This window comes from Pleurodeles waltl, chromosome 2_2 (genome assembly GCF_031143425.1).
Source record: "Pleurodeles waltl isolate 20211129_DDA chromosome 2_2, aPleWal1.hap1.20221129, whole genome shotgun sequence".
In the NCBI taxonomy this organism is placed as follows: domain Eukaryota; kingdom Metazoa; phylum Chordata; class Amphibia; order Caudata; family Salamandridae; genus Pleurodeles; species Pleurodeles waltl.
The window spans coordinates 944,168,513-944,193,451 of NC_090439.1; the positions used below are offsets into that span (position 1 = coordinate 944,168,513).

Below are 24,939 nucleotides of genomic sequence, written 5' to 3' on the forward strand. Positions count from 1 at the left end.
AGAGTTGAGAAAAAAAGAGGCAGGGTGCTATAAACCCACTGAGTTAGTCTGGAATCGGTCTGAAAACATCCCCCAGTTTCAGGAGTACCAGCTGATTTGATTCTGCCACAAGAAATAGCTGCACCCTGTGAAAGGATCTTGAGTTTACACGCGAGTTCTGCTATCACTGACCAGTGAAAAGAAGGTGAACTACACAATTGCTGGTTTTAAAAATGATATTGAATTGCCTTGTCTAGGTCTGCATTTTCCCTGGAAATCTCTTAAAAATGAGGTTTAGCATCATCTTGGGTGAGTCATTCTGAGTTTTGAGGGTCGTTCAAGGTAATGCTCACCCCTGAAATATTTACACAGGCCACCATGGATGTGTGTCACCCTTGAGGGCCATGTTGTCCATGCACTAAGGCCTACCCATCTGACCACAAAGGATACAACACAATACTTGACACCCAGACACTGAAACCCTCTTCTAACCCAGAAAAGGAAACTGAGTGAAACCATTGGCAGTTTGTTGTGGGTGGAGTTCCCTTACATGAGAGGATTGTTGATTGTATTTGTGGGAATCTCTCCTGTTGTGTACAATCAGTATCTCCCATTGCACTTAGAATGAACACAAGACTAATCATGAAGAAGGCCATCTTATTTAATTTACATGTGGAATACAAAATAGAGGAGTTCACACTTGAAATACAAACTTGCATTCAACAACATAGTAATGTTTCTTTTTGCATTTTGCACAAGCAAAGCTTTAGAAAGTGTACATTTGGGTCAGTGCATTGTAGAGAGAAATAGAGGCGCATACAGGACAGGCTCCACTAAACACACACAAAACATTAGTATGCACCCTTGGATGTAGGTAAATGGTAATCTTTGTTTTGGTGTCATTAGTTTGAAGTACATCTTTGCATATGTTTGTATTTCGCTGTATGGGTGAAGAAGAGATCAAACAATAATGAACTCCGCTCTCACAAATGGAGACTTACATCAAGATAATTCTATCTTTTCTCACAGTGAACATCAACATAATTTACCTTAAGTACAGGTTCTACAATCTAACTCGCATTAAGGCTTTTGCTCATGGAAACAGAAAGTCTAGCCCACTTCTTTGCATCAATAGGTTATCACTCTTTCGCACACTATGAAGCTGCTCCCTTTACATGAATTGAGAAACTAATATTCTTGTTCAGTAAAGGAATACGTTACACTGCAGCAGCATCGAGTTGCTAGGTGAGAAATATCTGATGAACCTCATTCTCAAATTGTCTTCAGATATAATGGAATGTAAATAAGCTTGCACCTTCCAGACATTAGGGCATTAGTGGAGACATATAATAAAATCATTGGTGAGTACACTTGCTTAAAGACCCCGTTAGAGGGGGCCACAGGGCATACAGGGTCCACTGATCCCCAATCATTTTGGTTGAGGTAGTGTGCAATGGCTGTAAAGGGATGTGTCCTGCTATGGCTCTGCAAAATTTACCAAGTACAACCCTTTCCACAGTTGACCCTCAGGGTAGCAATGGCAATCTGGCAGAGCCCTCTCAGGGAGGTAGTGTGGGGGGTATGAGCTCAGTACTCAATAATCAAACAGACCCAATAACTTAAATATTTAGCAAAGGGCTTGACTTCTCAGAAAAAAATACTGTTTTATCTCACAACAGTTCTGTAAGATTAAATAGTATTCAACCCTGCACACAGAGTAGTAATCCTGGTCATGAATCTCTTTTGATGCTTTATCTCTAGTCCCTTTCTGTGCTATCTTTCCCTTCATGGAACCTTAGATAAAACTGTTCCATAGTAATGTATGGCAGAAGCATACATATTGTTCAGGTGCTTGGTTTAGTTTCCCACAAGTCAAATAAATGAGTCATCAGGTCACTTGTTTGCTTGAATTCTTACTCATGGTTGTGAAGAGGGAACTGATTCAGTCTCTTAGGGCCATATGTACAAACACATTTTCCCATAGACACAGAATGGGCAAAACTGCTTAGTACATCCGGCCCTTAGTCCTTTCTGTGCTACAACCATCATCTTGACAGCTTTAGCTCACTCGAGTGCTGTCAGAACTGAAAATGGCATGGTGATGGACATGCACCCTTGCACTGAGTGCCCAAATGCAGTCATAACTGGATTCCTGGTACTGATTTTTAGTTACGGGTGAACACAGATCATGCATGTGCACCATGATCCATGCCTGTCTCACAGACAATGGCCTTGCCAGACCAGGAGGGGAGAACAAAGCTCTATCCTCACAGTGGTGAAGGGCAAATGTACTTACCAAGAGTTAAGTAGCATGAGTGTGGTGGGGGCAGCACACTGGGTTTTTGCAATAAGGATCAATAAACAGGCCTTTTTAACAGAGTGACTAGCACTGGGCCTACCAGCCTGCTCATGTAACTTTCTACTGTAATGTTCTCAACTTTCCCTTGGTCTATATCATATTACTATGTAGTGCTATATAGTGACATTTATCTACATGTGTGTACTGGGATGTATTTGTGTCTGTGGGTAGTAAAGTAAATGGAGGCCTGTGGGTTCCTGTAGGAGGCTGGCCTGGCTCATAGTGGGTACCAATGGTACTTACACCTTGTGCCAGGTCCAGTTATTAGTAGTGTTTTAGCAGCTTAGGCTGATAGAGGTAGCTATAGCAGAGCAGCCAAGGCTGAACTAGAAGACATGCAAAGCTCATGCAATACCACTTATATCATATAGGTACTATATCATAAGAAAGACAATACCCATAGTTACTAAAAAATAAAGGTACTTTATTTTAGTGATAATGTGCCAAAAATATCTCAGAGGATATACTCAATTAGGAGGAAAGTAAAATATACAAAATATACACAACAAACCAAATCAGGTAAGTAAAACAGTCAGAAAGTAGTGCAAACACTGTAGAATACAATAGGATGCAATAGGCCTAGGGGAAACACAAACCATATACTAAGAAATTGGAATGCGAACCACGAATGGACCCCTAGGCTAGTGTGGTGTGTAGGGGTCACTGGGAGTGTAAGAAAACACTAAGGATGTCCAAGATACCCCACCCCAAGACCCTGAAAAGTAGGAGTAAAGTACTACTATTTCCCCAGAAACACACTAAAGTTGTGATAAAGGATTTTGAAAAGACCACAACAGACTGCAAAGCACTGAAGATGGATTCCTGGAATTGCAGACCTGCAAAGGAAGGTGACCAAGTCCAAGAGTCGCTAAAGTGTCCGGTGGGGCAGGAGCCCACTAAACCCCTGATGAAGGTGGAAAATGGCTGCCTCTGGATGGAAGAAGCTGAAAATACTGCAACAACGAAAGGTGGTAGGAACTTCTCCTTTGTGCAGAAGATGTCCCACAGCGTACTGGAGGATGCAGAGTTGTTTCCTTGGCAAAATACCACAAAAAGCCTTGCTAGCTGCAAGAGTCATGATTGAAGAAAAAGGGTGGTGCCCGGGCCCAGGATGGACCAGGATGTCGCCAAATGGGAGAGGAGACAGAGGGAGCCAGCAGCAATGTAGAGAGCCCATGCACATGCAGGTGGCACCCACAGAAGTCCTTGAACACTGCAAAAGGAAGTTGCACAACACCCGAGATCAACTCAGGGAGCTGAGCATCGCAAGATGGAGTGCTGGGGACCTAGGCTCGGCTGTGCATGAAGGATTGCTTGGAAATGTGCACAGAAGCCCTTGTAGCTGCAGAACACGTGGTGCACAGGATTACTCTCTGGGGAGGGAAGGCAAGGAGTTACCTCCTCCAAATTTGGACAGTTGGACCACTGGACAGTCTGAGTCACTTGGGTCCACCACCTGTGTTCCAGGGGCCACACTTGTCAGGATGAGATGGGTCCCAGAGTACCGGTGAAGCTGAAGTTTGGTGCCTGCTGAAGCAGGTGGAAGATTCTGCCGACCCAGTGCAGGGTGAAGGCAGGCAGCCCCCAGAGCATGCACCACCCGGAAACATTCAAGAAAGCCGGCAGGATTAGACTCTACAATGTTGCTGGTAGTCTTCTTGCTACTTTGTTGCAGTTTTGCAGGTGTCCTGGAGCAGTCAGCAGTAGATCCTTGGCAGAAGTCAAAGAGAGAGGTGCAGAGGAACTCTGGTGAATTCTTGCAAGTCGTTATCTGAGGAAAAGCCCACTGGAGAGACCCTAAATAGCCCTCAGATGAAGATTGGCCAACTACTCAGGTAAGCACCTATCAGAAGGTGTCTCTGACGTCACCTGCAGACACTGGCCACTCAGAGGCCACCAGAGTGCCCTCACACCTCTGGAAACAAGAAGGCAGATGCGTGTGACACACTGGAGGAGCTCTGGGCACCACCCCAGGGGTGGTGATGGACAGGGGAGTGGTCACTCCCCTTTCCTTTGTCCAGTTGCGTGCCAGAGCAGGGACTGGGGGTTTCCTAAACCGGTGTAGAGTGGCTTATGCAAGGAGGGCACCATCTGTGCCCTTCAAAGCATTTCCAGAGGATGGAAGAGGCTACCCCTCCCCAGCCTTTAACACCTGTTTCCAAAGGGAGAGGGTATAACACCCTCTCTCAGAGGAAATTCTTCGTTCTGCCTTCCTGGAACTGGGCTGCCCAGACCCCAGGAGGGCAGAACCCTGTCTGTGGGGTGGCAGCAGCAGTAGATGTAGAGAAAACCCCAGAGAGCTGGTTTGGCAGTACCCGGGGTCCATAGTGGAGCCCCGGGGATGCATGGAATGGGCTCCCGAATAACAGATTTGGAATGGGGGGACAATTCCATGGTCTTAGACATGTTACATGGCCATATTTGGAGTTACCATTGTGAAGCTACATATAGGTATTGACTATATGTAGTGCACACGTTTAATGGTGTCCCCGCACTCACAAAGTCTGGGGAAATGGCCCTGAACTATGTGGGGGCACCTTTGCTAGTACAAGGGTGCCCTCACACTTAGTAACTTTGCACCTAACCTTCAGCAAGTGAAGGTTAGAAATATAGGTGACTTATAAGTTTCTTAAGTACAGTGAAAATGGCTGTGAAATAACGTTGTGTTATTTTACTCAGGCTGCAATGGCAGTCCTGTGTAAAGGTTTGTCTGAGATCCCTATAGGTGGCAAAAGAAATGCTGCAGCCCATAGGGATCTCTTCTGGGACCACAATACCCTGGGTACCTAGGTACCATATACTAGGGAATTATAAGGGTGTTCCAGTGTGCCAAATAAAATTGGTAATAGTGGTCATTAGCCTATAGTTACAAATTCAAAGGCAGAGAGAGCATAAGCAATGAGGTTCTGATTAGCAGAGCCTCAGTGGCACAGTTAGTCACTACACAGGTATACACATTCAGGCCACAAAGTATGAGCACTGGGGTCCTGGCTAGCAGGGTCCCAGTGAGACAGGCAAAAACAAACTGACTTACATGTAAAAATGGGGGTAACATGCCAGGCAAGATGGTACTTTCCTACAGTTCCGTATTGGAAACAGAGAGTCTTAGAAATGCATGTGGAAGTGGAAGAGCCATCCTAGACAGATTTGTGAACTGTCCCATTTCTGGAAGCTGGGTGGGTTACACACTGGAGGAATGGAGAGCCATGCTCTCCTGTGCACTTCAAAAGGGTTCCTTGATTCTGAAAAGGTCAATGGGCAGTGAGAACTGTGCACATCTTTAGGGAGAGCATGGAGCTGATGAGAGAAGTACCGCAGAGTCATGGGATCATATAGAACAAGACTGGGGAATCGGTGACCTTTTTTCAGGCATATATCAGGTAGACTGACATTCAGGTGTGATCCTCTGTTACTGCAATTTCCTGTGTTGTGGGGCTATCAAAGCTGGAATTTTTCCTGCAGTGATAGACTTCTTCCTGAGTGACGGACAGGATAAAGGAAAAAAACACCCCCAATCTGAACATCAAAGACTGAGACACCAAATCACATGTCTGGATGTGGATGCTAAGAAACTGTCAAATGTCAAACAGTCAAACTGTGGGAGAAGCTCAGCAAGGCTTCTGTCTGTTGTGACCAAGACTAAGGACCAAGGTCTGCTAGGCTCCCAGCTGACTGAAGGGACATCACCCAGGAGACTCAAGAATGCTTTCACTCAGGCACTACCATCAGCCTGCCGCTGATAACAGAGGACAGTTTGAGGAGGAGAACATTACCTGGAGTGACATCATGTGGAGATCTTATCAAGCAGATGTTTGAAGCTGGTCCAGCTGGACTGATGGGACCATCTACCCATGTGACACTTTTCAAGACTGCCGTATGCCAGTCACATGAAAATTGAGAGTGGTCACCCTGGTGCATTGCTGTGACTGAAGAGGGCCATCACCCTGTGCAGAACTGTGACCCGCAGGGCCAGCATCTGGTGTATCATTGTTCATGGGCCCCAAATGCCAATTAGGGGGGTTCAGTGAAGATAATAGCCATCACCTGGTGCACTGCTATGACCAAGGAAGGTAGGTGTCTCATTATACCTCTATGCCAGGTGAGGGACACAGTGAAGATAGAAGAATGTTGCCCTGGAGCAGCAAAAGTGAAGCATTGCGGGTTGTGACCTGTGTAAACTGAGGATTGACTCAACCACCACAACCAAGAAATCACCTGAGACCGGCAGCTGGAATCCAGATGACTTACTGCATGACTGGAAGAGTGAGAAAGATTGCTGCCAGCCTGGCCAGAGCATCCAGACTACTGCACGTTACCCAGAGCCTCTGGGGGAACGTGCTCTGACCATAGCACAACAGTGCTGGAAAGTTTTACTTTTTTAAAAAAAAATTACAGGACTCCTAAGTCTTGTTCTCACTAGCGGGCCTAGTCTGAATGTTGTCTCAAGTAAATTGGGACTAATCTTAGTCCGTGGATGGGTAAGTATACTCAGGATCATACCCAGATGATGAAAGAGTGCTGGACTTACAAAGACTGCGTATTATTTGTGGTGTGCAGTATTCCACTCTGTGTTTATGTATAAACACTTCTTCCTTCATAAAATCAAGTAGCTAGCTGGTCATTCATTTATTGTGCCATGCAAAACTTGCATCTACCTCCTCCAGAGAGGATTTGCAATGCTTGACCCACATTAACACAGAGTCAACCACTGAAGCAGTAGTACTTGTTCCATTTACTCAGAGTCCATAGTAGGCCAAGCCCTAGAACATCAGGAATGAAAGGCCTCAACCTCTATGGTTGGACCCAGTAACTCTAGCTTGCCCCCTGGCCCTCTGAAAAGGGATTCAGGCAGGTGCAGTCACTTGGAGGCTACTGAAAAGACTAGGTACAACATTTGCCCATTCATGGGTGACCATATGGAATAATCCGGTGGCAATCTGTGGTTCTAGCACCACCATAGAGGCACTGGTTCAGTAACTGCAGCCCAGTCCAAGCCAATGCGAAAACCAAGGCAGTTGCATCCCTTATTTTTGCTGATGTGAACACCCAGCCAGTTGTAGCCCAAACAGGCAATACATCAACGAGGCAGTTGCAACTCCAACCCTCAGACAAAAATAGCAAGGAAGTTGCAGCTCCAACCATGCAGACGAAAACACCAAGGCAATTGCTGCCCTACTTAGGCCTTAGCCAATCTGCAGAAGCACATACATTACATGGTTTTCACTGAGAAGGACAGATAATCCATGGGACCCTCTACAGCACAGGGCACTCTTGGCTTAGCACTCAGACAATCCATGTTCTCTGGGTGTTCCTTCAACCAGGAAAGCACTGAGCTCATCTGCCTTAACAGTCCGTCCTACTGCAGGACCTGACAGACCCCTTCACTCTCAGCAGACCGGGAGGCGTCTAGGAACTAAGGGCCAGATGTAGCAAAGGTTTGCGAGTCGCAAATGGCCCGAATCGCTGTTTGCGACTCAGCAAAATCGGAAATGGGATGCAAAAATCCCATTTCCGACTCGCAAAAAGCGATGCGAGCCGTTACCGACTCGCAAAATGTGCGACCCCATTTTGTGACCCGCAAATAGGAAGTCGCAATTTGCGAGTCGCAAACCATATGCAATTGCAACTCGCAAATTGCGACTAGTCGCAAAAAGCCCAGTTTGCATGTCCCATTTACCACTAACTCAGAGCAGGTGGTAATCATTACCAAAGTATAAAAGGAGAGCCAGAAGGCATCTGGGTTACTCAAGATGGCGGAGATATACCTGATAGCAGTGAGGAGGAGAGTCCACGCAGCCCAGCAGAGGATGAGGAGGAGCCAGAGACAGGAGAAGATTTACAGAACAAGGCAGACTCTTTTTCAGCAAACTGAGGAAGAAATCTACAACAAATACAGACTTAGCAGCACAGCTATACTAGAATTAATTGATTTACTCAAACCACAGCTAGAGCGCCAGACTCTGCGCGGCTGCGCCATCCCTACGCACGTGCAAGTGCTATGCTCACTGCACCTCTTGGCCTCAGGGAGCTATCAGGGGGTCATTGCTGTGGCAGGTGGGGTATCTCTAAGTGCACTATCAAGGTTCCTCAGGGCATTCCTAGATGCCTTACTCACACACATGTCTCACTACATATACCTACCCAGGAATGAGGCAGAAATTAACAGCACCAAGTTGGACTTCTACCGGATTGCCAACTTTCCCCATGTCATAGGGTGTGTAGATGGGACACATATTCAAATATGCCCCCTTGCTAACCTGGAATATTTGTTCCGCAACAGAAAGTGTACCCACTCACTCAATATTCAGGTTGTTTGTGATGCCCATTATGTCATCACTGACATTGTTGCGAAATTTCCAGGCAGTACTCATGACTCATACATTTTTAGGCACAGTGGGATACACCAACGCCTGGAACGTGGGGAGTTTGGAGACGGATACCTCCTAGGTAGAGCCGCACACACCTTGTAGACATACACACAGATCAATGTGCACACCATCCAGGACTTTCTAACAGTGTACTTTTTGTGCCCAACAGGTGACAGTGCATATGCACTACGGCCATGGATAATGACTCCGTACTTAACACCCAGCAATGATTGTGAGAGACGATACAACAGTGCACATAAGAGGACCAGGAACCTTATTGAACGCACCTTCGGATTGCTGAAAGCACGGTTAAGATGCCTCCACCGAAGTGGAGGTGCCCTCCAGTATACCCCCATTACGGCATTCAAAATTGTTGTCGCATGCGCTATCCTGCACAATGTTGCCACCAGACGTGGGCTACCTCTCACCCCTGCAGACCCTGATTCTAAGGATGAAGAGCAAGAGCAACCATATCGCCATCATGGGGATCGGAGCATCGCAAATCAAGGCAGACCGAGACAGCAACACATCGCAACCCAATACTTTGGAAGGTACGTGTCAAGTTCAACCATGCTCACCTATTGACCAAACACTCCATTTGTTAAGTGGAACAAAAAAACTATTTAATATGTGCAGAAAATGAACTATTCACAATGACAAACTGTGCAGGGAGTTCAGAAAGCCAACCAGGCATGGGGCACATTGCCGTCATGTGCCCCAACATCAGGGACAGTGTTTAGTTTATTGCCTACGGCGGCCTCTGCCAGCCTGGCTGGTCCCAGGTTGTTCTGCAGTGCTCTGCCTGGTACTCCCACTCCGGAGCACCCTGGTGTCACCAGCAGAGACACTGCTCACTGTGGAGCCCTCTTTGCTGTCCTGTGGGGTGTCCCCTGTACCCCTGGACACATGCCGTGCCTCCATTAGATCGATCACATGGGTGATCCGGCCCAGGCCTCTTGCCACATCCCCTTCAAAGTGGCCAATTTCCACTTGGAGGCCGACTGTCCTTCTTGACAGCCCAGTGGTGTTGACTGCCAGTCTGCAAATTGATGAGGCCATCCTGTCCAGCCTCTGGAGCAGCTGGTGGTCCCTGCGCCGCCCACCCTCGCTCTGTGACAGCAGTCCAGCCACGAGTTCCCGCATGGACAGGGCTAGGTCCCCAGTGTTGGTGCCTATGATGCCCAATTGTGCTTGGAGCTGCTGCATGCTGTTCTCATTGCTCCTTACAAAGCGGTGCAGAACCCCACTAATTCTCCCTAACATTTGGTTCTGCAGGCGCTGACCACGTAGCAGTTGTGCCTCAGTCATGGTGGTGGATGGACGCCCGGACTCAGCCTGCAGCCCTGCTCTCCTCAACCTGCGTCGCCTGCGCAGCGGTGGATGCCCTGTGGGTTGTACCGTGGCACTCCTGGCTGTTGCTGGTGCTTCCTCCGGAACCACTGTTGCAGCAAGTGTTGTCATCAAGGGGATGGTGTTGGTGGTGCAGGTGGGAGTGGTGGCAGCTCCTGTGCTTTCCTCATGGGGCTGGCTGACTGTTGGCACCTGGCTGCTGTGGCTGGTGGTGGTGTCTTGTGGGAGACCTGTGGGACATGGGGAACAGACTGTCAGTGTCTACCATCTGTTGCACACTTCCTAATAAACATTTGCCTATTGACTGCCTCTTGACTACACTGCCCATAATGCATCATTCTGGTGTTTGCTACCCCGAAATGGAGCTATCTTGGTTGTGCATGCCCCTGTGTACATGGTGGGTGGGGGTATGGCATTGATGGGGGTACAGGCATATCACATGGTGCTCATCAGTTGATGTTGTGGGCTCAGAGGTGTCCAGATCTCTGAATCCTGTAACAGCCTCCTGCTCCAGGGTCTCCTCCACTCTTTCCTGCAGGGGTGTGGGTGGTGGTATGGATGATGGTCCCCCTCCTGTGCCTCTCATCTCCCAGAGCCTTTCTGCCACCCTCTCCTTGGTCCGGGAGCGGAGGTCATACCACCTCTTCTTGATCTCATCCACACTCCTGTGGCTGACCCCCAGGGAGTTCACCTTTTCCTGAATATCCAGCCAAATTTGTTTTTTAGTTGAGTTTGGCACATTGAGGGCTGCCTTGCCAAAAAGATCATCATAGTGCTGACAGCATTCCTCTGTCAGCACCTCCAGCTCCTTCTCAGAGAATTTCAATTTCCTCTTTCTCTGCCATTGTTGCTGTAGCTCTGTTTGCAGTTCTGCAGTTGAAAAGGGTGTGGTCCTCCCTCCTCCCAGGTGTATTAGTAAACTTCCTGGGTGTGATGTCATCATCATGTGCCAGGAAGTGTTTCCAGAGTGTTCTGGAGTGGTTTCTGGAGTGTTCTGCAGCACCTGCAATCAATTTACATGATAATCGCAATTTGCGACACCCACTCGCAAATTGCGAGTCCGTTTTTGCGCGGTCGCAAAAAGCGACCTCGCAGACAGCGGACTCGCTATCTGCGTTGCGACTCTGGGTGCGAGTTGCAATTTGTCCCCGGAAATTGTACCTGCATTCCTATTAGCGAAACGCAATTTGCGAGTCGCTAATATTTTTGTACCTACATCTGGCCCTAAGTATCACCCAGATTCTCAAACAAAAAAATGCAGACTTCCCTCAACCCTAGGAGACTGACTGTTTTTACAGACAGCAGCCCTGGTCACACAACTACCCGTTGAGTACTCCGCAGAGAACTCTTTTCCTTGATCATGAAGGGATTGATTGCTTCACTATATAAAACAGGACCTAGGGAAAAAAGTAAATATTGAAATGACTAAAGAAGTGATTCTTGGAAAAACATGCTCCACATCAGAATGGGAGCTACATAAGTTGGCAATTGAAAGAACAAAAGTTTCTCAAAATTGCTTCAAATGCAGGGCATGGCTCACAAACAAAATGTAATATTCCTATGCAGTTGCATATTATTGTGTGCAGGAGCAAATTCTGCTCTAGTGCCAAGATGTTCCAAGTGAAGGATGACATGCAAACTTTTCAAACTATTCCCACACTGGAAGTCGTTAGAGATTTTCTTCCAAGATGACATCAGGTTACCAGGTAGGAAAAGATTTAGTGGTCTGGAGGAGTAAGGGGAAGCTCATTCAAAAGGTACAAGTACAAATTTACAACAATTTATTCCACTACCTGCACCCATCAGAGACTTTCAGGGATAACCAGGGACACTTTTATGAATTACAATATCTGCAAAATGCAACAATACAGATTCATTAAATGAATGCTTTGGTAGGTTTCTGAAATGTCCTAATTGTTTTTTTGTTTTTTTTTATAACAAAAAAGATTTTGCAAATTACTTCAATGGGAAAGGATGAGAATAGAACTTCATTTACCAGATTTCTTGATTTATCAATAACAAAGTCCTTGTAAAGCTGTTCACTATTTCACAGATGTTAGAAATGGGGTCTCTAGTTGGCAGTCGGTTGGCACCCTGTCCAAGTAGGGACCATCACTCTAGGCAGGATAAGGGAGATACCCGCTGAGATAACCCATGCTCAACCCCTTGGTAGCTTAGCACTAACAGTCAGGCTTATCTCAGAAGCAATGTGTAAAGCATTTGCACGTAACACACAGTAATAGGTGAAATCTCTACAAAAGGACACCACACCAGGTTTAGAAAAATAGCCAATATTTATCTGTGTAAAACAAGACCAAAATGATACAAATTCAACAGTGTTAAATATATGAATTTTGCAAGATTTACTCAAAAATACGATTCCTTGAAGTTGATAGCTCTACCTGGGGCTATCACAGCATCGTGCTCAACAAAACCAACAGTTCAGGCAAGCTGCCGTGTTCCGAGCCAGCTACGGTGTCAGGAAGATCCGCAAAACAGTACCTTTGGAATTGCAGGGCATTGTGATCCTCGCGGTGAGCAGTGTCACTGATGTTGCGTTGCTGGTTCCGGAACAGTGCATGGGTCGTAGGGCCCTTGAAGTCACACGCACTGCATTTTGCAGAATGAACTCGGGCTGATGAAGTCAGGAGCACTGGCGTGGATGGCGTCGGGTCTGTGGTGGGAAGCGGGACGATGCAACATGCGGTGCCCACAGGTCACAGTGCAGGCAGCGGCTTGGTGACAGCGTCCAGCGGTATCGGTGAAACCAGGGCTGCGGTGTGAAGCGGGGCGGAGCGACGTACGGTGTCACCAGGTCATGGTGCAGGCAGCGGCATCGTCATTGCTAAAGTGCTGTCATCGATAGGCCCAAGCCGGCGGTGTGGAATGGGACGGTGTTTCGTGACCCTCACGAGCGGTGTCCACAGGTCACGGTGCAGGCAGGGATGCCTGGTGACGACACTGGAGTCGATGGTGCTGGTGTGGGTGTACCTCACAAGCGGTGTCTACAGGCCATGATGCAAACAGCGGTGCCGGTGTCAGAAGGAGCATCGTCGTCAGGGATGCCCAGGCTGCGGTGTGAGCTGGCGATGCCGGAGTGCAGGACCCACAGGTCGCAGTGCGAGCAGCAGCTCGGTGAAGTCATCCAATGACAGCGTTGGTGAGACAAGGGTCACTGTACGAAGCAGGGCAGTGCGGCTAAGTGCGGGATCAGCAGGTCACGGTGCAAGCCAGCGGCTTCATTGGCAGGGGCGCAGTCGTTTTTCCTCTTTAACAGCACAACACACACAGTTACCAGTGCTGCAGGTCGAGGAAACTTAAGTCTCTGGTGTCCCTGACACTTCCAACACGAGGCAAGCTCCACTCCAAGCCCTTGGAGAACTTTCTCAAGCAGGACACACAGCAAAGTTCATCCTTTGCACTCTTTTCAGGCAGAAGCCGCAACTGCAGTCCAGAACAACAGAGCAATGCACCAAAGGGAAAGTACTACTCCTCCAGCTCTTCAGCTCTTCCACTGGGCAGAGGTTCCTCTTGATTCCAGAAAGATTCTTAAAGTCTGGGGTTTTGGTTCTTCTTCTTATACCCTGTTCTGCCTTTGAAGTTGGCACACTTCAAAGCAAGGTCTCAAGTGTTTGCAAGATCCAGCCTTGTCCAGGCCAGGCCCGAGACCCACGCCAGGGGGCTGGAGACTGCCTTGTGTGAGGGCAGGCACAGCCCTTTTAGGTGTAAGTGACCACTCCTCCCTCCACTCTAGCTCAGATAGCTCATCAAAATATGCAGGTTACACCTTAGCTCCCTTTGTGTCACTATGTAGAGGAGAGGTGTGGACAGCCCAAATGTCACACTGACCCAGATGGGGAATCCACAAACAGGCATACTTTCTAAAAGTGCCATTTTCAAACTATCAATCTAAAAACCAACTTCACTAAAAGATGTTTTTTTAAATTGTGAGTTCAGAGACCCCAAACTCCACATCTCTATCTGCCCTGAAAGGGAATCTGTGCTTTAAAGTTATTTAAAGGCAGCCCCCATGTTAACCTATGAGGGAGATAGGCCTTGTAACAGTGAAACCCGAATTTGGCAGTATTTCACTGTTAGGACATGTAAAACAAACCAGTAATTGTCCTACTTTTTAAGTACACTGCACCATGCCCATAGGGCTACCTAGGGCCTACCTTAGGGGTGCCTTACATGTACCAAAAGGGAAGGTTTGGGCCTGGCAAGTGGGTACACTTTCCAGGTCGAATTGGCAGTTTAAAACTGCACACACAGACTCTGCAGTGGCAGGTCTGAGCCATGTTTACAGGGCTACTTATGTGGGTGGCACAATCAGTACTGCAGGCCCACTAATAGCATTTGATTTACAGGCCCTTGGCACCTCTGGTGCACTTTACTAGGGACTTACCAGTAAATCAAATATGCCAATTATGGGTAAACCAATCAACAGTGTAATTTACCTAGGGAGCACTTGGACTTTAGCACTGATCAGCAGTGGTAAAGTGCGCAAAGACAATAAACCACAAAAACAGAGTCCAGTAACCCATAAAAACAGGAGGTCAGCAAGCAAAAATACAGGGGATACACACCAAAAAGCTGCCAGGTTTAACAACTGACTGCAATTATAATTCAATGACGGTGTTCATAATGCAATCTACATCCCACATTGTTCCATAATTTTAAAAACATTAGGTGAGGATTCAATTTATGTTGTACATTTTCGAAGAATTATTGTGAGAAACTGAGTTGCTAGTTGGGATAGTGGCAAAAACCCACTCAAGCAGTAACCACAATGTTTGTCAGGGTGAGGCAGTAGCAAATCCCAAATTAACCTTTGCTCAACCATCTGGTAGCTTCAGACCAGTCAGGCTTAACTTAGAGGCAATGTGCAAGTATTTATGCAGCACTTCAAACAGTGATAAAGTGAAAACAAAACACAAGAAAAAACCCACAACAACTTAAAAAACTGGAGCAAAGTCTGATAAATAAATCAAGACCAAAATAACAAAAATCCAAACAGTAGATCAAAAGATATGCAATTTTAGGGTTTTAAATGTAAATAGCACCAAAAAGCATGGTGCCACTGATGTTTATTTGGTCATGCTAGACCAGGAGAATGTCACAAGTTCAGGCCGACCACGATGGAGCATGGGTTGGATACCGGAACCAGATTAGACCTCCCCTGAAAATTTACTAGTCTTGCGAAAAGAGTACTGTTCGAGGAACAGGGGGCTGCAAGGAGCAGGGAAGCATCACGGATAGGCATCAATGCAGCAGAAAGAGCAGGCCTGGAGTCGTGGATAAGTATCGCTGTAGCATGAAGATCCTGTTGTTGTCACAGGTGCTTCACAATGACACCAGCCCATGAGCAGTCGATGCTGTGGCACAAAGGGTCATGCTGAGGGTGCTTTGCATTGGTGGGCTGTGCGAGTGAGAGGGTTTTGGCATAAATGTGCCCGTTTGCAATCAAAACAAACCAAACAATTCAATTCAGCCTTTCTGAGGCCACACAGAGGATCCTGACCCTAAGGGCACCACTTGGAGGTCAGAGGCTTTCTACAGCTGGATCTAGGTTTTGGTGCAGGTGGTTGAGAGTCTGGTATGTCCCAATGGCTCTCAGCAGGAGGCCAAAAGTCCAGCCCTTGGCGTCACTCTGGGAATCCTGGGTTCACATGGAGGTCCAAATCCCTCTGACTCAATCAGGAGGCATCAGGGCACCAAGGAAGCAGTCCAGCAAGACAGTAGTCCAAAAAGGCAGCATTCCTTTCAGCAGCATTGGAGTCCTTCTTCCTGGTTTTGATAGGTCCAGAAGAGTACTCAATAGTTGGAGTCTGAAGGCCAACATTTAAACCTGGGTCTTGCTTTGAAGCTCCTAGAGCTTTCCCCTTTGAAGTGCAAATGTTCCCTGCCAAAATATCTACTTGGGGTGTGCAGCCCTTTGTGTGAAGGCAGGACACAGCCTATTCAAGTGTACATAGGGCTGTGCCCAGTTCTCATCCTGTCAGTGAATGCACCATCTTGGTGCATCTAAGCTCTCTATTGTGTGGGGCTGTCTAGAAGGAATGCACAAAGCCCAACAGACAGCTACACCCAGTATTGTGGTCCAAAGAAAGTCTGCAGGCACTAAATGGCTAAGGCAGGCGCTGCTAGGTGTGCGTGAAAAAAAACGACGTACACCAGGCAGCGCCGGCGTAGGGAAAAATTGCGTTTGGGCGTCCCAAAATGGGGCAAGTCAGGCTGAGGCAAAAAAAATCGTCTTAACCCGATTTGCGCCATTTTTTTTGGGTGCCCAGACGCCATTAACATGACTCCTGTCTTAGCAAAGACAGGAGTCATGCCCCCTTGCCCAATGGCCATGCCCAGGTGACTTATGTCCCCTGGGCATGGTCATTGGGCATAGTGGCATGTAGGGGGGCACAATTCAGGCCCCCCTATGCCACAAAAAAAATTAAAAAAAATACTTACCACAACTTACCTTTTCTTCCCTGGGATGGGTCCCTCCATCCTTGGGTGTCCTCCTGGGGTGGGCAAGGGTGGCAGGGGGTGTCCCTGGGGGAAAGGGGTGGGCACCTCTGGGCTCATTCTGAGCCCACAGGTCCCTTAACGCCTGCCCTGACCCAGGCGTTAAAAAGAGGCGCAAATGCGGGGTTTTTTGCCCCGCCCACTCCCGGGCGTCATTTTTGCCCGGGAGTATAAATACCACGCACATGCCTGGGAGTCATTTTTTAAGACAGGAACGCCTACCTTGCATCTCATTAACGCAAGGAAGGTGTTCACGCCAAAAAATGACGCTAACTCCATGAACTTTGGCGCTAGACGCATCTAACGCCAAAGTATAAATATGGAGTTAGTTTTGCGTCGAATTTGCGTCGAAAAAAACGACGCAAATTCGGCGCAAACCGAGTATAAATATGCCCCTTACAATTTTAAATTAAATGTCCTACTTTCATGTGTGTATTGAAATGGATGGTTTCGGTCTAGTAAAAGGTTTACATTGCCAAGACAAAATATCATTTTAAAACTGCAAACAGAGGCTGCAGTGTCAGGCCTGAGACACGTTTGAAAGGGCTACTGATGTGGGTGGCACAATCAGTGCTGAAGGCCTTATAGTAGCATTTAATTTACAGGCCCAGGGTACATGCATTGCCATTTTACTAGGGAATTATAAGTAAATTAATTTTGCCAATTGGGTATAAGCCATAGCTACCATGTTTTAAGGAGAGAGGACAAGCACTTTAGTACCAGTTAGCAGTGGTAAAGTGAGCAAAGTCCTAAAGCCAGTAGACCCACCAGCCCTGAGGGCCCAACAGGTGCCCACTACAGAGAGTCCTCAGTTAAGTACGGTATTGGGTGGCATGTCCTTCCAACTGTGCATGGTTTTGCAGCTGTAACAGTCCAGGTCCGAAGTCTTGCTCTCCTTCATCATCTGGGGATGTCACAATGGCATTATAAGTCGTTAGTAAAGAGTACTACATGTGCCCAGTGCCTGTAACTGAAATGCTATTAGTGGGCCTGCAGTACTGATTATGTCACCAACTCAAGTAGTCCTTTAAACATGTCTCAGACCTGCCATTGCACCGCCTGTATATGCAGATTTTGAACTGCAGCCTGGCAAAATAAACCTTTGGCCAGGCCGAACATTCCTTCTAATATTTATAAGTCACACCTAGGTTAGGCCCTGGACGGTTGAGAGGGCAAGGTGCATTGTATTCCAATAGTAGGACATGTACTTTTTAGTTTCACGTGTCCAGGTTGTGAAAACTCTTAAAACTGCAGGGCCTATCTCTCCAATAGGGTAACACTGGAATAGAATTTACTTATTACATTTTATAAGCATCATTTCCAAATGGGAAGAGATAACACTTCATGTCTGATGTCTTTGGAATTACAATTTAAAATCCTAATTTATGGTAAAGTTGGATTTTAAGTAGCACTTCTGAAAATGCCACTCTTAAAAGTTGGCATTTTGTTGCCTGCAGCCTGTCTCTAATCACATGACTGGGTGTAGTTGGCATTTGGCCTTTTTGCTCCTCCTAGATGACCACACACCATGGCATCTTAGGTGTGACTCAATTTGCAATTGTGGGCAGGATGGAAGGTAGGAGCTGGACAAAGCCTTACTTACATCTGCATAGGTGGAGTCCTGTCCCCACACAAAGAGCTGCATACCGGCTGTTAGGCTACAGCCAGGACAGGGAGGGCAGGGTATATGTGCACTTGAAAGCCATGTCATTGAAGTCTCCCCCATATCAAAGGCAAAACTGGGTATAAGAACTGGACCTCAGACACCACCACTTTAGAACACTTCTGGATCTGTGCTGCTATAGGGCTGCCTCTCTGCTGGACTCCTGCTCTGCTGTGCTGTCCTGCTGCCCTCTTGCCTTCGAGTGAGAAGGAATGGACCTGCATCTCTCCAACACAAAACCCAGAGGGCCTCCAGAGGCTATTTGCCTGGCCTCCTGATCTGAAACCTCAGGGACATAAAAGGCTCCCAACCACCCTGCTTCTGCACCTGGTCTTTGCCATCTGTGAGTTTACCCTGCCAAGTGGTGCCACCACAGTCCTTGTGCCTTAGAAGTGGGTAGTGGGTAGAAGTTGCATAGCAGGCAGTGAAAAGCGTGACGGGTGCAACTGCACCCGTCGCACGGCCGCAACACCGCCGGCTCCATTAGGAGCCGGCTCCTATGTTGCGGCCTCAGTCCCGCTGGCCCGGCGGGCGCCAACTTGGTTTGAGCCCGCCAGCCCAGCGGGAATGTCATAATGGGGGCCGCGTGAGTGCTGCCACATTGGCGGCCGCACGGCGGTTACCGCCTGGCGGGCAGCGGTAGCCGCCCACCAAGGTCGGAATGACCCCCTAATGTTTAACCCAGTGTGGTGGAATCCTTTTTATGTGTTGTTTTAACTGTTTTACAGTTTTAAGTTTTGCACACATACTTTACACATTGCCCTCAAGTAAAATGTGACTGCTCTGAGTACTAAGGAGTGAGCAGAGAGTTACATTGGGGTTTATTTGTGCCTTATCCTGACACGAATTGTGATTGCTGACTGAACAAGGCTCACACCCCAGTAAACCAATACCTCAATTTCTCACAATTTGTTATATTCAGTTCCTGAAATTATGCCACACTGCATAATTTCAAGTGCATAAAGCAAAACATCCTAATGCATGATGACAGGAATTCTACAAACTAACAGTTTGTGGCACTTGTGTTGTTTGTGCATTTCCCCAGCATAAACTGTGTCCTCGTGACCAAAATGTACACATACAAAAGGGCATATGATGTGTTAAAATATAGCACAAAATCCAGATTCACATGTTGCATAATGTTTCTGAAATTTTATTTAGTTATTATGAACTTTCCATAACTGTTGTTATTGACTGGTAGATTTTAGGCTGAGGGAGGAGCATGGTAAAAGGTCATTTGGACTGAGAATTAACATTATAAAACCTGCACATTTAAAGCATGCGGCATACACACATATGTTTGGGTTTAGATTTAGTAAATGCCTAATGGTTCTGAACTGCTAATTCTGGAAGGAGTATTTATTATTGCTCAAATATGAAGCGTTTTCTGAGAATGTTCTGTCTAAATGGGAAAACCAATAAGTACATCTCTGCTGCTTCAGCATCCACCTGGGCACTCTGTTATCAGCATCTGCACCTTTTGAGACTTCCATTCTTTCAATTGCGCTGCAGCAGTGTTACATGCAGGAGTCTGCAGGCCAGCGTGGCTCAGGATGATGATGCAGCTGAACTCTAGACTCGGTTTTCTCACGGTCCTTTCTCGTGGAAGAACATAGTTAAAAATAGCATTTTTATAATGGTGTGCTTGAACTTACTAGTATTCCAGTTAGCCTAGGATGTTGGGAATGTTAACAAGAATGATGTAAGATTTAAACCTACAACAAAAGCATACAGTGAGTAACATTTCTACCAATGTAGGAAATATTCATCATGTGTTAATTGTAACATATTCGTCTCGCTATAGAGTACATGAAGCAGTGCTGGTAAGGAAGGGTCATACGACCATAACCAAAAAGTTACTTTTCATTTTGAGAACTACAGCCTGCTGGCCTGAATTACAAAACATATGGTGAAACTGATAATTTGTTTTGGTCATATTACTTTTACTTGTACATCTTAACCACAGGAGGAGCACCAACAGCTTTGTGAATTAGGCCTTAAATGATGTAACATGTCATTTGCATATACCATAACAGCCATGTCACCCCAAACTGTGCCAGTGTGTGAAACAACATTTCTTCACTCCTCGCATGGCGACCTGGTGAAGAGCCACTGCCACATGGTGAGCTGAAACTTAGCATTGAATACGTTTGCAGCTCAGGCATGAACGCTCTGCTTGGCTGGGCTCCAGGTAAAAGCTCTCCAGGACACAAAAGATGGTAGCAGATGATCTCATTCTTGAAGTGGAGCGGTTATTTGGACAGTGCAAGGGATCCAAAGCCACAATCTCAATGGCCCTGTTCTCCCACCCACCGCCTCCCTCCCCAGAGTTGGACTGGGAGAGAAAATATGCCCTGGTGCCAAAATATAAGTGGCCCCCATTAATGAATTAGAGAGCTAAAACTGTGACCCATGTTTGCAAATTGGGATGTCTGAACTTGTAGAGACACGCAGTTTAAGTGCTTTGCAAGGTATGCAATACAACATGGGATTGGGCTTGTTGCAGGCAATGTTTGTTTTACTATCAGGAAATCAACAGTAAAAATCGTCCCAGTAGACTATAAAGCAGGCCCACACACTTAAAAAAAAACGGGACCACACAATGACCTGCCTGATCGGCCCCTCAGCCACTGCCTGATTGCCCCACTGGCCACTGACCCTGCCTCTCCCTTTACAATCACACTGTGAAAATTAATGTAAAGGTGCCAGTTCTTCAATAAGCAGATGTTAAACAATCATTCAAATAGTCCAAGCCACTGTTTCATAAAGTAACAATGATGGTGCAAAGAAACCTTGATGTTGATATTTGTACCCTTCTTGGAGAGTTATACTACTGCCTGTGCACATTTGCTAAATTAAAGGCAAAATACAAAAGTAGAAAAAAATAATGCTTTGGTTCATGTTAGGTCTAAGTGAAGTCACCAAAGTGCAACTTCAAACTCTAATTATATGTACACTGAATATAACTCTGGTAGAGAAGTAATTAGAGAAATGTATAAAAGCTGCTTTGGGTCTCATGGTAAATAATTATTGCAAACATCTTAACAGCCACGTGTCAGCATTCTTATATCTGGGCACACCATTTCTGAATTTAATTTGAAAAAGAAAACAAATGTTAATTACTGAGGGCTCCAGATGAAGTATCTGTAGGAAAAATAATGAGTGGTTGTGCTGCTTCATTTGTAAATACAGTCCAATTAATTGGAACAGAGTTTAATGATAGGTTTGTCCACGGGCACAGCAATAGTACAATGCACCAGAACATGAGACAAATGACTCTTAAAATGGACTTGGAAAATGGCCTGGCTTGGAAAGACATTTGAAAAGCAAGACACACAATTTCAATTAAAACGTTGCCCTGGATTACAATTAGTGGCTTTATTTTGCTCTGGCGTGGAAATTTTAACCCCGGATGCCAAGTATGTGGCACATTTTGTACAACTTCATTTCACCGTTTTGTTTCGAATCATCAATTTCTGGCTTTGAAGGCAGACATTTGCTCTTGCCCGATGTTTCCTGTGTGAGGAGAATATTTCAAACTTTTATGACAACGTCAGTAAATCTCATGGAAACTAAGAATCGTAGGAATATCAGTTGTTGGCACATGTGTAGTTCACCGTAGTACTTTGCAGTATACGTAATACAACTGCCAGTGCTAGTGACAAAGGAGACCATCCTTGGTTTTTTTAAAAATCGAAAATATTCAGCGCACTCCAGGAGGTTTATGAAGACTCTATTTTATTGTTTCCAGCAACTACCAACGCGTTTCAACTCCTAACAAATCTTGCTCACAGCAGGTGAGTCCTTTTTCCCTTTTGCCTTAAATAGTGTTGGTCCATAGTGCCCATTATGTGGCATTCTGGATCAAGTAGTTATTGTGTTTAGATACTGAAAGATAAACATTTAAAAGAACAAAAATTCCTATATGGCAATTACTAATGAGAAAACTAACACCTGTAGTATATTCTAAATCAATTATAATCATATTTTAAAGTGCACAAATGCCATTTCCCTATGAGACACAATATACACATAATTATACCTTGAGTAGCAATGATGTTTCCTAACATATTATCCTAATAGTATTCGATTTTTCTATTTCTATTAGCTAAGAGCTATACATAATTACATTGCAGCAATTGAATCCCACATAGTCACAATATTTTGTTTTCTCATTTTCATGAGATATTAGCTTTGATCTACAGTTAGAAAGAAAATTAAAAATGAAAAGAAAAAGACAAGACCAAATGAAAGAAATGTTAACAATTCAGCACTCTTAGTCTGAGTAATACATTTATTAAAGCACTTTTCAGGGTTCGCATAGGGAAAGCACGCAGGTCAAATGCAGCAACACAAGTACACTTCTCAAAATAATCACGGCAGTAGAATAGTAAGGATCATAGAAACAAACAGTGAAAATACACTACTTCAATCATGGATAATACATTTACAGTGATTATATATCCATTCAGAACGTAAAGGTAGAAATAAGAATGAAAAATGCATCATTATGAGATGAGGTAAGGACATCATCTCTTTGCCAACTTCAAGTCGAGAACCCAGACGACTGCTGAAAGAGGGAAAACCACCCTCAATGGGAACTCGAGAGGAGAATTCTAGAAACTCCCCCTCCATATTTTAAGTTGTTGTTCAAACACTAGCTGTACCAGTCCGTGTTGAAAGAGCATGTTAGAGATTGGCCACATCCCAACGTGCGCTCCCAAGACCGAACTGTTCCCAGCCGTACCAAAAACAATCTTCTGGTACATCCTTATCTTTCCCTCAATCCTCCGTGTTATGTCCCTGCTTGGTGAGAAAGAGAGAAAAAACATGTTGCAGAAGCTCTGCGTTGAAAAATACTTTAGTGTGACAATGTGTGAAGCTATGTTAAACACAAAATGGAGTGGTCCAGATGGAGCTAGTGGTTAAATACAAATGGCATGTTGAGCAAAGGAATGATGGATTAAACCCACATTACAGGGTGGCATGTTGAGCAAAGGAACAAGGCATTAAACCCAGATCTGTGACTGAGGGTGAGTGTTTGAAAAGTTTCAGCACTCTGTCCAGCATCGTTTTGTGTTGCTAAGGTCACCCGAAGTGGCCAGGGTATGCCCAGACGTGGGTTCCTTGCTCACTGTGCAACTGGATTCAAGCTAGCCTGGCTGATGAGGGGTGATACTCCCAAACCGGTACCAGAATGCTTCTTTACGGTTCAGGGAGGACCTGGCCTGGCAGTTCAGGTTCAATTGTTCCCATAGGGAGCAGAGTCATATGGCTGGGTCCAAACTGGGGTGGGATGGAGAGCAAACAAATGATTGATTAAACCCAGAACTGTGACTGGGGGTGAGCATTTGAAAGGTGTCAGCACTCCATCCATCATCCTTTTGTACTGCTAAAGTCACCATAAGCAGCCAGGGTATGCCCAGACATGGGTCCCTTGCTCACCGTGCCACTGGATTCAAGCTAGCCTGGCTGATGAGGGGTGATACCTCGAAACTGGTCACAGAATGCTTGTTTACAGTGCAGGGAGGACCTGGCCTGGCAGTTTGGGCAGGACTGTTACCGTGGGGAGCAGGGTCACATCTGATTTACATATGGCTGGGTCCAAATTGAGGTGGAATGGTGAGCAAAAGAATGATGAATTAAACCCAGATCTGTGACTGGGGGTGAGTGTTTGAAAAGTTTCAGCACTCCGCCCATCATCCTTTTGTGTTACATCAATGGAAACTCCTCCTGGAAGAAAAATTTGGAAATCCTAAAGTTGGGCTCCTCCTGGCCTCCTCAAATGCCAACCAAACTTTTCTTGTCAGACTTCAGAAGTTAACTCTCCAGCAGAAGAAACAAGGTCCCTTTATCCAGTCCATGTTCCATCAAGGTCGGCCTGAACTTTTGACTTCCCCCGGTCTAGTTTGACTAGATAAACGCGACTGGCACTATCATTTAAAAAACAAAACAGAATATTTCCATTTAAAATGATAAGATCTTTGTTACTCTGGTATCATTTATTTATAAAAATGTACTCGATTTTTCTAAATTGGTTTGGGATTTTTCCTGTCTTCTGTTTTCACTTTATTACTGCTTGTGTCCTGCATAAATACTTTACACGATGCCTGACTGCTTTTGTACCTGACATTGTATAAGGATGCAGGGATTTTACAAACATATATACATACATCCTTCAGGACATGAGCAGTGGGTGAGAACATCAATAATTAATCAGACATATTCTTCAGTCTCAATGGAACACTACACTCCAGTGGAGGTGGCTGGTTTCCGGATTTGGACCTTGGTCGATATAACACAGAGAATGAGTACACTTTCAATTGAATAATCAACCTTTCTATTAGCAGGTGAGGATTCAATTATTATCTTTTTAACAGTGAGACCAATGGTTTGGAATCAGTGTTTACTTGCTTAAATGAGCATCCAGACAAATAGTGGTGGAAGTGTTGGTACTCCAAATGAATCTCCATTTAAGAATGGGAGCAGTGTTGTTCGGTGGGAGTCAAGTCCCTACTGTAATAAACAATAGGGTTCCCATTCCCTACAGGGTTATTTCTGCAACAAGCAAGCACTATGGCCTGAATCTACTTCCAGCTCAGATTCTTTTGGCAACTGAAGAATACATTTCTTAAATGTGTTTGGGGTTTTAACAATGATACCTGGAATAGTAACACCAATGTTTTGTGAAGTGTTTACTT

The 24,939-nt window shown here is 45.8% G+C and overlaps 1 protein-coding gene across 1 annotated transcript in view; it reads right to left on the bottom strand.

Annotated features, from left to right (window-relative positions):
• CSMD3 (CUB and Sushi multiple domains 3) overlaps positions 1-24,939 on the bottom strand; it is a 2,682,374-nt gene that overhangs the window by 948,380 nt on the left and 1,709,055 nt on the right. The window lies entirely within an intron of this gene.